The sequence below is a fragment of the Zootoca vivipara genome, chromosome 3 (assembly GCF_963506605.1).
Source record: "Zootoca vivipara chromosome 3, rZooViv1.1, whole genome shotgun sequence".
In the NCBI taxonomy this organism is placed as follows: Eukaryota; Metazoa; Chordata; class Lepidosauria; order Squamata; family Lacertidae; genus Zootoca; species Zootoca vivipara.
In genome coordinates this window covers 103,546,503-103,561,675 of record NC_083278.1, presented here as the reverse complement: position 1 = coordinate 103,561,675, position 15,173 = coordinate 103,546,503, and the positions used below count along the sequence as shown (strand labels likewise).

The 15,173-nt window shown below is 44.8% G+C and overlaps 1 long non-coding RNA gene across 2 annotated transcripts in view; it reads right to left on the bottom strand.

Moving 5' to 3' along the window:
- Nucleotides 1-3,418: 3,418 nt before the first annotated feature.
- LOC132591836 (uncharacterized) overlaps nucleotides 3,419-15,173 on the bottom strand; it is a 47,378-nt gene continuing 35,623 nt past the window's right edge. For both annotated transcript variants that reach the window (XR_009557251.1, XR_009557250.1), the window contains exons 2-3: nucleotides 7,536-7,580; nucleotides 3,419-3,620 (exon numbers count right to left, since the gene is read on the bottom strand). This is a non-coding gene — a long non-coding RNA (uncharacterized LOC132591836). The remainder of the gene's footprint in view (nucleotides 3,621-7,535; nucleotides 7,581-15,173) is intronic.

Sequence of the window (15,173 nt, the reverse complement as noted above, 5' to 3'; positions counted from 1 at the left end):
GCAGCGCTTTCTCCTCCTCCGTTCCTGTCCCCCTGCCGCCAACAGCAATGACAGGTCCCAGGGTTCGGAGAAGCGCTGCGCAAGCGCTTCTCCGAACCCTGGGAGGTCTCCTTGCTGTCGGCGGCTGCGGGAGAGGAACGGAGGAGGAGAAAGCAGCGCTTTCTCCTCCTCCGTTCCTGTCCCCCTGCCGCCAACAGCAATGACAGGTCCCAGGGTTCGGAGAAGCGCTGCGCAAGCGCTTCTCCGAACCCTGGGAGGTCTCCTTGCTGTCGGCGGCTGCGGGAGAGGAACGGAGGAGGAGAAAGCAGCGCTTTCTCCTCCTCCGTTCCTGTCCCCCTGCCGCCAACAGCAATGACAGGTCCCAGGGTTCGGAGAAGTGCTGCGCAAGCGCTTCTCCGAACCCTGGGAGGTCTCCTTGCTGTCGGCGGCTGCGGGAGAGGAACGGAGGAGGAGAAAGCAGCGCTTTCTCCTCCTCCGTTCCTGTCCCCCTGCCGCCAACAGCAATGACAGGTCCCAGGGTTCGGAGAAGCGCTGCGCAAGCGCTTCTCCGAACCCTGGGAGGTCTCCTTGCTGTCGGCGGCTGCGGGAGAGGAACGGAGGAGGAGAAAGCAGCGCTTTCTCCTCCTCCGTTCCTGTCCCCCTGCCGCCAACAGCAATGACAGGTCCCAGGGTTCGGAGAAGCGCTGCGCAAGCGCTTCTCCGAACCCCAGAATTTTCTAGAGCCCGTTATTGAACGGGCTGAAATACACTAGTACAAAATAACAAGTAAAATAAGATGACTTCAAAGTCCAGGCTTTCCATTTAAGGCCAAAATCGCTCTAGAGAAGAAACTGTTCCTGAGACGGCTCGTTCTTGCCTGCATTGTTCAGTGTTTCTCAACCTTTTTTGGGCCACGGCACACGTGTTCCGTGAAAAAAATCACGAGGCACACCACCATTAAAGAAGTTAAAAAAATTAACTCTGTGCCGCCCTATATTATAATTATGACTGTAAGAAACACTTGCCAAATATTGCTTTTTCGGTGGGTGAGTGCTGTGTATTGGCGGCCGCCAGGCTCGTTTGCACTGAGCTTTGGGAAAGAGGAGGAGAAATATTGCTTTCTGGCGGGTTAGTGATGTATATTGGCGGCCGCCAGGCACGTGACAATGCAAATCGCCCTTCTCGTCGCCGCACGTCGCGGCACACCAGCCAGCGTCTCGCGGCACACTAGTGTGCCGCGGAACAGCGGTTGAGAAACGCTGTTCTATATCTCCGTCCCGATGGCAGGAGCTCAAAGAAATAGTGACCAGGGTGCGTTGGATCTCTTGATATGTCTAGTGCTTTTCTATGGCACCTGGTAGTGTAGATTTGTTCTAAGGTGGAGAGTGAGCAGCCAATAATGCTCTCTGCTGTTTTAATAATTCTGCACAGCCCTGCTCTATCCTGAGAAGTACAGCTTCCGTACCACACACATAAACCATACGTGAGCACGCTCTGTATGGCACAGTGATAGAAGGCAAGCAGCAGCTTTTGTGGAAGATGGTTTTTCCTTAAAATTCTCAAAAAACACAGTCTCTGCTGCGTCTTCTTCACAAGCCACCTTGTGTTAACACTCCAGGACAGATCCTCCTGTAACTCAATGCCTAGAAATCTAAACGTTGTTACCCTCTCTACACAAATTCTCTACACAAAAGTGGTTGGACCTTGTTCCTCTGTCTCCTAAAGTCCACCACAAGCTCCTTTGTTTTTCTTTGTTTTCTCCTACAGAGAAAAGACATCGCCTAGAATATAAGTTAAAACTGCATGTAAAGAAGTTCATGGAGCAAATTCACAGCTGATTGACATTGCTTTTTCTTTTAACATGGTGACGTGACCACAAGGTACTATTTTCAGCCAACCGTGGTGGTGAATAAGTTTTAGGAATGCTTCAAATAACAAACGCAACACTTCGTCACCAACTCCTGGGCTCGGCACACATTTCAAAGGTTTTCCAGGATGTGGTCAGGCATGATCTTGGCATAGCACAGAGACCGGTCGTCAGACATTTCCAGGAAAATAACAATAGTTGAGGTGTGGGTACCCCCTTCAACATCTTCTGCAGTGAACTCACACAAATATGTTCCTTGCAATTCTCCTGTCTTCCTTTCTTTGCTCATTTTCCAATGGTCCCACTATCTCCTTGGCTAGTTTCCTAATAAAACTGTGCAAGATATGACACTAAACCACCACAAAAGCCAGCAAGGGAAAGTGGTGGAGAGAGAATTCACACCAGAGATGAGGAAAGACAGAGGAACCTTGAAAGCCTCTTCAGCATCTTTTGGAAGATCTGCAATGTTATGCCTGCACCAAGCCAGTATTGGAGCAAACAGAACAAAGCTCCGTTCATTATCGCATTGTTTGTGAAAGACTGAAAATACTGGGGAAAGGCTCAGGTCCAAAGATATCAAATAATTCCATCCCACTTTTAAAAGAATCTAGCAAACGGAATCGATGTTGCAACCTCACCGTGTGTGTATATGTGTTAAAGACAACAGCAAATGCATTAACAGAATGATCTGTGCTAACATAAGGTTTTTAATTGTCCGTTGTGATTCTGCATAATCAAAGGGCCATGTATTGCAAATAGCAGGCTGTGAGGTTAAACACACAGAAGAGGCCTCTGGTTTATTTTTATTTATTAACAACTGATCTGTTATAATTAAACTCTTTCGTCAGGTGGTGGCTTTGGAATCCAGTGGGTTCAGTTCTATTCATTTGAGCACTACATTAACTTGCAAGACGAGTTATACGGGTGCTGCCAAGGTTCAAGAAGAGGACAGAGCCCTCAAAGCTGTGCCAGAACAGGTACTACTCACTCAGGCTGTCATAAATGCTTGACTCAAGATAGTAGCTCTGGAATCATATTTGCTCAGTTCATATCTCGACTTTTTACAAGCCATTATCATGTGTTATCACTCATGGCCAGCTGTCACTCTACGTGAAGTAATCTGTTTAGCCTTGTTGATTTAATATTCTTGTTGTTATCTTCTTTGCCAGTTTCGAGTTGGCAAAAGTAACTTCTCTAGGCAGTTCTAAACCGAGATCCTTAAACGGTGGGTTATTTTTTTACTGCTAGCTTGTGATAGTTTTCCTACGTGGGAAAATCGATTCACCATCCCTGTTACTTGTGAAAGTGACAATAAGAATAACAGGGCAACATATTGGAATACACTTTTTAAAAAACCCATATAAGTAGATTTGCTCAGCTGAGTTCAGCTGAGTGCCACATTACTGGCAGGGTAAGTTACTGAAGCATTGCCAAAGTTCAAGAAAAGGACATAAATCTCAGAAGTCTGCCAAGATAGGTAACAACCCTATCCGTATTACTCAATATGTTGGCCCATAAAACGCCAGGAGAAAGGAAAGTGGGAGGCTTAGGGTACCCATGATAAAATCTTGCGCAAATCGTAGGCCTTTTTTGTCAACACAGTTAACACATGAGGAAAGAGTGTGGCTTCAACACTCAGCAAAACAAAATACAAAAATTGTGTTGTTTTTTTGTTTACCTCTAGATGATCCTCCTTCGATACACGGCTAACATCCTTATGCAGAAGACAAGTTTTAATTTAAGAAATCGTCTTTAAGTGATGATAAATATGATACTGCAAAGAGAGAGAGAAGACAGGTGATAATTTGTTTTATTATTATTATTATTATTATTATTATTATTATTATTATTATTATTATTATTCCCCGCCCATCTAGCTGGCTTTCCCCAGCCACTCTGGGTGGCTCACAGCATATATCAGAACATACTAAAACATCAAACATTAAAAGCTCCATCTGGTACGCAGGCTGAGACCCTACCTGCCCACAGACTGTCTCACCAGAGTAGTGCATGCTCTGGTTATCTCCCGCTTGGACTACTGCAATGCACTCTACGTGGGGATACCCTTGAAGGTGACCCGGAAACTGCAATTAATCCAGAATGCGGCAGCCAGACTGGTGACTGGGAGCGGCCGCCGGGACCACATAACACCGGTCCTGAGAGATCTACATTCTCTCCCAGTACGTTTCCGAGCACAATTCAAAGTGTTGGTGTTGACCTTTAAAGCCCTAAATGCAAATTGAGAAGCCAATTGGGCTGCATCCAGCCCCCGGACCTTAGGTTGCCTACCCCTGGTGTAGAGGAAGCAAAGGAAGGGGAAGGGTCTGTCAGTGGTTTAAGAAGAACCTATGAGAATAAAATCAGAGTAAAATCAGGGCAAAAGGCCCTGCACATAACCCAGCTAAAGTGAAACATTAAGATAATCTGCGTTGGCTGCAATCTTGATAGTGAAGATGTACCTTTTCCTCATCTTCCCCTGCCCCCAGCACCCCCCAGCTACAAGGAAGATCCTGGGATATGAAGACGAGCCACAATGGCAAAGTTCTACCTCCACTGTGAGAAGCACCATGACTCTGAACCCCAATTGCTGGGAAATCACAAGTGGGCAGAGTAGGGTTGCGCTCTTGCAATGCTTGCAAGTTTGGCTGCTGTAAGAACAGGATGCTGGACTAATAGGCTCTTACGGTGTTCTTAAGAGTTATGGCATCAGAATACTGCAGGGCACAAAGAGAATAACGGGACAGAAGTTTGGTGGGGGGAAGGAGTGGGTTAACTGAAGGGGGTAAGCTGGGAAGGGGAAACTGGAAAATCACGGAAGAAAGGGAACATTTGGAGCTGCTGTAGATATTGGGATAAGCCCTGGTCGGTGAGGTTGAGGAGTGGTTTTTTTTAAGAGAGTGAGAGGCACAGGTGATGTGGTTGGGGCTTTGGAGAGCAAAGGGTTGATCTAACGGCAGAGGATTTGGGGAGGGAGATGAAGTAGCAAGTAGATGTGGTATATTGTAGCTCTCTGAGTCACGTTATGATTTTGGCTTGTAGTTCTGAAGTCCAGGGACTTTGGCCGCCCCGTGTATTTAATTTCCTCCTATCAGTTCTTCAGACAAAATATTATGTGTGTGTTAATGCTGAAGAGACGCTAGCCTTTGACCTTGCGATTCCAGAGGGAACATAAAACTGATGTCATCCAAGAAATAAAATAATTAAGGCATATCCATAGATGCATGGCGAACTGGGGGATGTTGTTTTCTTTGGACAATGAACTGATGTATGCTCAGCCATATGGACACTGACGTTTTTATGCTTAGTTGTACTCTTCCAGTCCCAGCGCACCTGCGGTACTAGTGGTTTTGCTTTCTGATCCTAATTTCCCACAGTGGTAGTATGTCAGCAGCAACAGCCTGCAGAATTTGAAAATCTGCATTTTACTTTCCTTATGAGCTCTGTGGGTTTTCTAAGTCATCCAGTAGCTTCAAATTAAAAGAGGCATTTCATCTGGAAGAATTAATCCCCAAACTTTCCATTTTGAGTTAACCTTGGGGGGTGTCGTCCCCCCTCTCCCCCCCCCCAGTTCAGCTGAGTGATTTTGTTATCGCATCTCCAGTACAGTTTGGCTGCTGGGCCATGACTATGGCTGATCTGTGCACCGTATCATTAGCTGTTAGGGGAGTGGTGCAACACTTTACTGCCGAAAGTCTCAGGTGTGTCAGCATCTATGCTTTATATAACTACCTGCTTGCTAGGCAGGCCCTCTTTGCTATATTGTTTTAGGGAGCTTCCAGGCAACCTGTTTGTGGAACATTCATCCCGATTTGTTTGCAGGGAGATTAGATGATGTTGGCAATCTAATGAGCATTCACTCAGATTTGCTTTTGGTTGACGCTGCGCCAAAGCAAAGGGCATTTTCCCATCAATTTAGTTTGTCAAGGGTGTTAGGAGTTGGGGGGGGGGTAAACTACAGTTCCCAGGATTCTATAGGGGTAGGTAAAGGTAAAGGGACCCCTGACCATTAGGTCCAGTCGTGGCTGACTCTGGGGTTGCACACTCATCTTGCATTATTGGCTGAGGGAGCCGGCGTGCAGCTTCCAGGTCATGTGGTCAGTATGACAAAGCTGCTTCTGGCAAACCAAAGCAGCGCATGGAAACGCCGTTTACCTTCCTGCTGTAGCGGTTCCTATTTATCTACTTGCATTTTGACGTGCTTTCAAACTGCTAGGTTGGCAGGGACCTTTAGGGGTAGCCATGTGCTTTAAATGTATGGTGTGGGTGCGACCTCTGTTGGGTGTTTCTTTTCAACTTGTGAAGTGCACTCCCCACATAACTCTACCCCCTTTGGCTCTCTAAACCTGCAAACTTTCATAATAGCTCAGTAGGTTGGAGCGTGGTGATGACAACACCAAGGTTGCAGGGTCAGTCCCCGTATGGGACAGCTGCATATTCCTGCATCGCAGGCAGTTAGACCAGATGATTCTCGGGGTCCCCTGCAGCTCTACAATTCTATAATATGACTTACTGTAATACCAGTTATACCCTACGAGTTAACAGCTTTGTCCTGTGCTTATAGATTATACATTCTTAAAAGAGGTGGCTCACTTTAACAAGGTGTGTTAATTCCCTGAATGATGGGCAGTTTCCCTAGCAAGAGAAGAAAGCGCTGACCTTTTTATATATGCCAAGAGACAGCCCGGTAAATCTCAAGAGTTCTGGTGATTTATCTGTGGAGGAGCAATCCTAAATCACAACAGCTGCAGGTCAGCCTCCCACAGTGCCATCTGGGGCCATCTTGGCCTTTAAGGTCACCGCAGAAAGATTCATGTTGCCACTTGAAGTTGGACTCCTGACTCTTCCGGAGCTGGTAGCTAAACCTCCACCAGCGTTGTTAAGGCCTGCCCTGTGAAGCTGCATGCAGCAACAGCCTAGTTGCCAAGTGGCAGGAATCGTAGGATTTCAGAGTTGGAAGGGACCACGAGGGTCATCTAGTCCAACCCCCTGCAATGCAAGAATCTTTTGCCCAACGTGCGACCACTTGAACCCACGACCCTGAGAGTCTCATGCTCTACCAACTGAGCTATCCCAGCTGGCAGGAAAGGCTCTCTAAGAGGATTCCCTTAACCTGCCACACCAGAGTGGGAAGGAAGAAAAAGGACAAAGTTTAAGAAACAGGAAAGTGTCCTCCTTTCATAATTATTGCAGTATGTTACTAAACGAAACCTAGTAAAATAAAATAAAAAAATTCCTTCAGTGGCACCTTAAAGACCAACTAAGTTTTTATTTTGGTATGAGCTTTCGTGTGCTAAGGTGCCACTGAAGGAATTTTTTTATTTTATTTTACTTCGATCCAGACCAACACGGCTACCTACCTGTAACCTAAACGAAACCTTACACAGCCTAGCGAGCTGTTTTGTGGCAAAGTTGGACAACTTTCAAGGGAAATGGGGTGGGGTGGGGAACAACGACAAGGGTTTGAAGAATCAGACTGAGCACAGAACATGTTTGTATTAATGGCATTAAAGTGCAATTCCACCTGTCTACTACTGCCATTTGCACCCCAGTTTTCTGGGACAGATTCCACCAGCTTTACCCATTATAAGATCGTTTAAGAGCTGCTGGTTCTTTTCTCCAGAATAGATGTTGTGTCTTTAAGCTGCACAAAAGGGAGACCATCAGCATCACTACGTAGAGGGAAACACACCTGTTAGATACTTCCTGTTGTGCTGCTGTTAAAGGTAAAGTAGCCCTGCCAGGAAGAAACAAACAAACAAAATTAGCAACAGCAAGTTAATGGTTAGTTAAGTGTTCTTGGCTTTCAGCATTTAAGGACCTTGGCTGGATGCTCCTTGAGCAAGGCTTGGGGGGGGGGGAAATCCAGTAGCGACACAAAAAGAAAAAGAAAATTTAATTAAATTTTTATTATCCTCTTTCTGTTAAAAATTCTCTGGTTTAAAATTAACACTAGTAGGCCCCAATCCAGCACAGGGCGAGGTGTACTTATTGAATTCATTGCAACTGTGTTGGATTACGGCTACCATTCTCAAAAAGACCTGCTCTTGTTTTCCGATTTGCAGAAAAGGCTGAGCATTAACATCAGTTGCTCATGCCTGCACACCGTGCTCTTGTCAAAGGCACAGGACCAGGCAGAAAAAAAGTTTTCAAACACAGCCAGCACCACTTCTCAAAAAGGAATCTAAGCCATATTGAATAAAGGCCTTCCTTCCTGTTAAAACAGGAGAGGGGAACTTGTGGCCTTGCAGATGTCGCTGGACTACAACTCCCGCCATCCCTAATAATTGATGTGCAGATAAAAACAACAACACCTGACTCTTCGAGGTCAAGCATGAGATGTATGACCAACAGGTTATATAATATTATTGGGGCAATTCATGAGCCAAATAGCACAGACTCTTTGGGTCAAAAGCACATGTTATGTGATTATTTTTATTTTTAAGGTTTGTTTAAATACAGAACACCTTCTTTTTGCACTTTTGCTGCAAGAAGCACTTGGAGGGAGGGGAAGACAAACAGTAGCCAGTAGAATTTGCACATTGTTGCAAGGGGGAAAAGCGTTAACTCTGTCCCTCCTTTCCGACCCCCTTGCTGCCAGGACCCAGGCCACACTGGGGTCCCACAAAGTTGTTTTTAAATAAATAAATAAATAAATAAAGTTGCCGGCATTAAGCAGACCTTTCTAACAGCATATTTCACAAAACGTATAGCTTAATTTTTTACTTTTTACCTCACAAAGGAACAGTGAGTTGATTTAAATCTCCCTACTCTGGCAATAGCTGGTCCCTTCGGAGTTTCGCTCCAGATTTCCTCAGTTTCAAACAGTAAACACTGCATCCACCAAAGCCTGCAGCTACTGTACACCTTTTTTTGGGGGGGGGGTTGGATAAACCAAATTAAACCAGTCGATTTAAAGCAGCAGAGAATGGTCCAGTTACCTCATGCAAGGTTGAGCTAAGCATGAGACAAAAAGAAAGACACAAGCCAATGTGTGTGAGAATATTTACTCAGACTGATCTGTTTCTGAAAGCATCTGTGAAGAAGTGTTAAAACTTTACCGCTATGGTTTTCTGCGCTAATAATGACTATATTCAGACCCTGAAGAAGCACACTCATTTTCTGTCTCGGTCAATAATCTATTTAAGGCTGTGGGCCATGTCAGACGTAGGTATCTCAGCCTAATAAACCATGGTTCATTAGGCTGGGAATGACGTGATCCATTCCTTTTCTGTACTCCTTTGTCTGCCAGTATCAGTACTTCTGTTGTAGTTTGTTTAAACCATTGGTGGCCAAACTTGGCCCTCCAGCTGTTTTTGGACTACAACTCCCATCATCCCTAGATAACAAGACCAGTGGTCATGGATGATGGGAATTGTAGTTCCAAAAACAGCTGGAGGGCCAAGTTTGGCCACCACTGGTTTAAACCATTCTTTTCCATTGGTTTAAACAACAGTTTCTCCTTACATCAGAACCAGGAAACTGTGGTTTAATCATGTTCTACACACGAAGATCAGACCGCAAAACTAAGTCTCAGCCTAATAAACCATTATAGTTTCTTTAGTCCTGGGTAGCAAAAGAAAAGTTATAGGGGATTCTTGAGCGAATATATATATATACTAAATTTCCACAGTGTACATGTAGCCATTTGGCCCTGTCAAGAGAGGAGAACGTGACCACACTTCTTCTCTTGTTCAGAAATCGAGGAATACAAAAGAGTACTAAGAGTCGCCTGCCCACTTCGTAAGATAACATTGGTGAAAAAAGGAAAGGGGCATACTTGTTGTTTTTTTCCTCTACACAGTCCACACACTATCTAGACATCTTGTGTTTTATTGTATTTTTAATATTTTGTTGGAAGCCACCCAGAGTGGCTGGGGAAACCCAGCCTGGATGGGGTATAAAATAATAATAATAATAAATAAATAATATTCCTAGCTGGCCCTGCCACGCGTTGCTGTGGCTCAGTCTGTTAAATGGAGCCTCAGGGTCCCCCTTCAGACTCCCCTCACCTTCAGAGTCCCCCTGTTTTACACGTGTTACCTCCACTCGGCCTAGTCTGGAAAGCGGCATAGTCTGCAAAGCCGAGCCGAGATACTGTGGAGAGGGAAGCTTTCCTAGGTGCAGTACCAGTGTATCCGTCGCTAGAGGGCGCTGTGTTGCAGTCTCTCCTGTGCTTCCAGCATGCACTTTCGTATGATTTGTGAGTTCTGAAATACGGGGTTTGGGGGGGGGGTTTCACCTGGCGGAGGTGTGACACCTGTCTTAGCAAACTTTACCAGATCCTTCGGACATTCGCATGTGATGTTGTGTCAAAATTTCACCTCAATCAGTCAAGCGGTTTCAGAGAAAAGCGGAGACCCACCACATGCCCTATTTACACACACATATATATATATATATATATATATATATATATATATATATATATAATTATTATTTGTAATTTTTGCCCCTACAAAGTGCATATTGAGAAACTGGTTTCATTCTAAGAAAAGCTCCTTGCAGATTGATTCCGTGTTACCCTGCACTGTGTTCATTTCAAAACAGGTATAAGGTGGTTGTATCCAAACCAAAAGACCAAGCTGAGGGTTGTATCGAATAACCACACCCACCCAGGATCGCCAGGGTCTAGATTAGAACAGTGGTTCCCAAGCTTTTTTTGGCCATGCCCCACTTAAGTATCTCTAAAATCTTGATGCCTGCCCCCGGCAACATATAATTCTTATTATTCAAAAAGTGAACTCCTATTCATGTGTAGGAAGCCTAAAAGGTCCATTCACTGTTAATAACTCATTCTCGAATTACCCCCCTTAAAAATAAAATTTCCCCCCTGTTGGGAACCATGGCTCTAGAATCATTCTAGATTGAAAGCAGCATGTTGTGAATGGTTGTGGGTCGAGGAAAACTACATTAGTGTGTACGTAGCCTTTGGCTGGAAGTCTAAGGATGTTTAATTGGAAGTAAGCTCCGCTGAAATCAATACATTTTACTTCCAACCATAACGAAAGGAGAAATCTTTTTGATGTCCTCCCAACCACCATTTATTGATGGAACAGTGAGAGCGCCCTCTAGTGGCCAAAACTAGAGCTGTGCTGCATCCTAAAGGGTCAACAAATAAATGGTGCAATAATCTTTATTGTTTTAGCTGCTCCAGACTAATGCAATTAATTTGATGGCCGAATAAATTATTGTGATATAAATAGTTTGTTTGCTTTTTTACAGTGATGTTTGTCTCATATTCAAAGTTAGGAAAACTTCTTCCTCGAAGCTACATGCAAACCACACATTTAAAGCACATCCCTCCCCCCCCCCAAAAAAATACTGGGAACTGTTGTTTGTTAAGGGTGCTGGGAACTGTAGCTCTGTGAATGACAGTTCCCAGGGTTTTTTGTGGGGTGCTTTAAAGGTATGGTATGAACAAGACATTCAGTTGGCACTTCTTGCCTACAATATCAGTCGGCTTCTTAGTATAGTGTGATCTAGCAGGCTGGAATTGCTGAAACCTGCTCCTGTCACTTCAGAGCTTGCAGTAAGGGGTGGGCGAGTCAAGTGGGGCTTGGAGCTCAGGAGAGTATGGGATGGAAAGGAGAGAAAAGGGAAGAATGTGGACTCATGAGTAAAACAGCGAATTAGTTTAAATAAACCTCAGGTGTTCCGATTCCTAAAAGCCTGTGGTTCGTTGAAGCACACCCACTTACAAAGAAGGATTTTAAAGAAATTAACCTGTTGTCAATCTCCTGTTTGGGAAAACCAACCAAGTACAAACTATTCAAGCCAACAATAATTAAATAAATAATGTGCATAATCAATAAGTTTGCTTCCCACGTTCCAGGTACCCACCTGAAAAGCTCCTATCATCATCATCCTTGTTATTTTTTTTTATTTAGTTTATTTATTTGTTGCCCATCCTTCACCCTAAGGTCTCAGGGTGGGTTACAGCATTTAATTTTTTTAAAAAAACAACAACAACTTAAGGGCAGGAGAGAATCAACTTCCTGGCTTCTTGCTGTGGCACAAAGCTACTATTTTTAAAGGTTATTTGTGAGACATACTCATTTCCAATGCTGAATCAAACACACATTCATAACCCCGTTTCCCCCTTCATTAATTACAGTAATCTGAAGCCTCAACAGAAGACGTACTGTACCATGATGAGCCATTTTGTTTTAATCACCACATTACTCTACAACTTGAAAACATTAATCTAATAATCAGGCTTGCAAATGCTGAGAGTTTGTGGAAATGCAATGAAAATCCAGCAGCCATTCAAGTGAACATCTGGAAAGGGCATTTTGTGGAGCTAATAAAATAAGGGAGTTTCAGAATTGATGCCAGTAAGCTTTGTCTCCTGGTAGGGTTTGTTTCCCCCCCCTTCTCTCCTCTCTTTTGTCTTTTCAGTTCCTGCTGAATGTGAGATCTTGGGAAGATGCACTTTCACACTATTAGCAATCTCCAAAGGGACCTTGGCAGCCAATTAGAGGGGCCAGTGGGAGAAAAGGACAAAAGAACCAAATGCAAAAATCAATATCAATATGAACTATCTGTGCCCTCTTGGCCCAAGACTTGCAACCCAGAGACTTACATTTCTTAAGGGATTAGGATACACTTACGAGAAACTCTCCAGTAAAATAAAGATGGGGACAGTCTAAAGGAGGCTTTTTGAATTTCAATGAGCAACGTGATCTTTTCATCGGGAAGATTTCCCCTCCCGATTGCTTCATTGATACACAACTAACTTAAAGAGTTACCATATTTCTTCCATAATGCTCCATCCATGCTTGCTGGGGAGGAGGAGGGGGAAACACACAAAAACAGGCTCTAACTTCCCCCACCCCGCTCCCCTTTTCCAGATTTCCTGTCTTGTTATACCAAAAGCCGTAAACAATATGCTAAGCTAAGGTTACCCTGCCAATCAGCCTGAATTATTGACTTCTGCTACGAACTATTTACTAGGGGGTTCTCGGTGGATGGCTGGAAGCAGACCAAAGCTCTTCTGGGGGTAAATGAAAAAAATGCAAAGGTTGTCGTCTAGAATGAATGCTCTCCAGGTTTATTGTTACAAAAAAGCCATTCAACACTGACTCCACAATGCCGGCTGATAATTTGCACTTAGCACTTACGTGTTTTGACCCCCTGCGTAGCCACTAAACACCTGAAAAGTCAAGAGGTCCATTCAGGTGCACCAAGTAGCAACTTCACATTTTAAAAAAAAACACAGCAAGGGCTGCTGTTCTTTTCCGGACACATACCAACACAATAGAGCGAAGGCAGTTTCTGGGAATGCTTTTGATTTGTAAGCATTTTAGCTGACATGCAATAAGGCCAGGGATTGATGGGCAATTTTTGCATTTGGGGAGATAACAGTGCAAGATTTACCCCTCTACTTGTCGAGCTGCCCTGTTTACAAGGGGGGGGGGAGGCAGGCCACAGAAGAATTGTAGAATTAAGGAAGGGATATTAGATTGTCATCTGTTCCAACCCCTGGGGCTCAATGCAGGATCTACAATGTAGGAATCAAAGTATTCCTAAGATGTAGCCATCCATCCTCTCCTTAAATACTTCTATCAAAGCTCTTACTGGCATTCAAGCAAAATTTGCTTCCCTGAAATTTTCATCTATTGATTTTGAGTCCTCTGAAGGAACAGAGAACAAATCTGTTCTTTCTTTCTTTTTTAGGTGAGTGTTGGGGTTTGAAAGCCTGTAGATTTGTGCAATTTAAGTGGATTAAAGCCAAGTCACCCTTACGTGACAAACACACTTTTTAAAAAAAAAAAACAAACCATGGATTTGGGGTAGTTAAAATGACAGGGAAATGCCTCGTGAACAAATGATTAGTGAGAAGAAGATGCATAAATGCCCCACATGCAAATCAGGGTAAATGTTTGCTGCTGTATAACTGCCCTGCAAACCAACCAACCAACATGAATGTCCGATAAAGACTGGGCACGATCTAACTCTACGTAGGTTTTGTGCAAGGGCATCAGGAAGAACGCTCAATGAATAGGTCACCTGGCACTCTTGCAGTTAGCTACTTCTCCAAGGAAATTTGCTTACCAAACCCACCACCACTAAAACTCTCCTGTGGTGTCTGTGAATCTATGGGGTTTTCAGTAGTGCCCTTCATTTGTAGAACGCACTCAACAGAGAATCAGGCTTGGTGCAGCAGACCAAACCTGTGCAGAGGCGGGTAGCAGCCAGGTACACTTGCCCTGGGCCTCGGAGGGTTAAGCCGGCTAGCTTTGGGGTAGGACCATGGGCTTCAGGGAAGGGCTGCACACCCATGTGCTTTGCATGCAGAAGTTCCTCAGTTCAACCCCCAGCATCTCTAGGTAGGGTATGCAGGGTATGAACCCCTGCTGCCACTCAGTGTAGAAAACGCTGAGCTAGATGGACCAATGGTCTGACTTGGTATAATAATAATAATTTATTATTTATACCCCGCCCATCTGGCTGGGTTTCCCCAGCCACTCTGGGTGGCTTCCAACAGAACGTTAAAATACAATAATCTATTAAACATTGAAAGCTTCCCTAAACAGGGCTGCCTTCAGATGTCTTCTAAAAGTCTGGTAGTTGTTTTTCTCTTTCACATCTGGTGGGAGGGCATTCCACAGGGCAGGTGCCACTACCAAGAAGGCCTGGTTCCCAATAACTTGGCTTCTTGCAGCGAGGGAACTGCCAGAAGGTCCTTGGCACTGGACCTCAGTGTCTGGGAAGAATGATGGGGTGGAGACGCTCCTTCAGGTATACTGGACCGAGGCCGTTTAGGGCTTTAAAGGTCAGCACCAACACTTTGAATTGTGCTCGGAAACGTACTGGGAACCAATGTAGGTCTTTCAAGACCGGTGTTATGGTCTCAGCCGCCGCTCCCAGTCACCAGTCTAGCTGCCGCCTTCTGGATTAGTTGTAGTTTCCGGGTCACCTTCAAAGGTAGCCCCGCATAGAGCGCATTGCAGTAGTCCAAGCGAGAGATAACCAGAGCATGCACCACTCTGGCGAGACAGTCTGCGGGCAGGTAGGGTCTCAGCCTGCGTACCAGATGGAGCTGGTAGACAGCTGCCCTGGATACAGTGTAAGGCAGCAATTGCATTCTACTTTATTATTTAGTCACTTTCCCCCACTGCTGGCAACTCAAGGCGACTTACAAAAAACACGCTGTATGATGCAGCACAGGCCATGCAGGGTACAGACAGCTTAAGTCTTCCAACACCTCATCAGCACTGCCTCCCCGGGAGCCATCGCCTCCCTTTGCCTAATGATAGGGCCGGCCCTGCATATCCACCCAACGTAAAAGAGTAACCAGGCACGAACATCTCTTGATTCTGCAGCA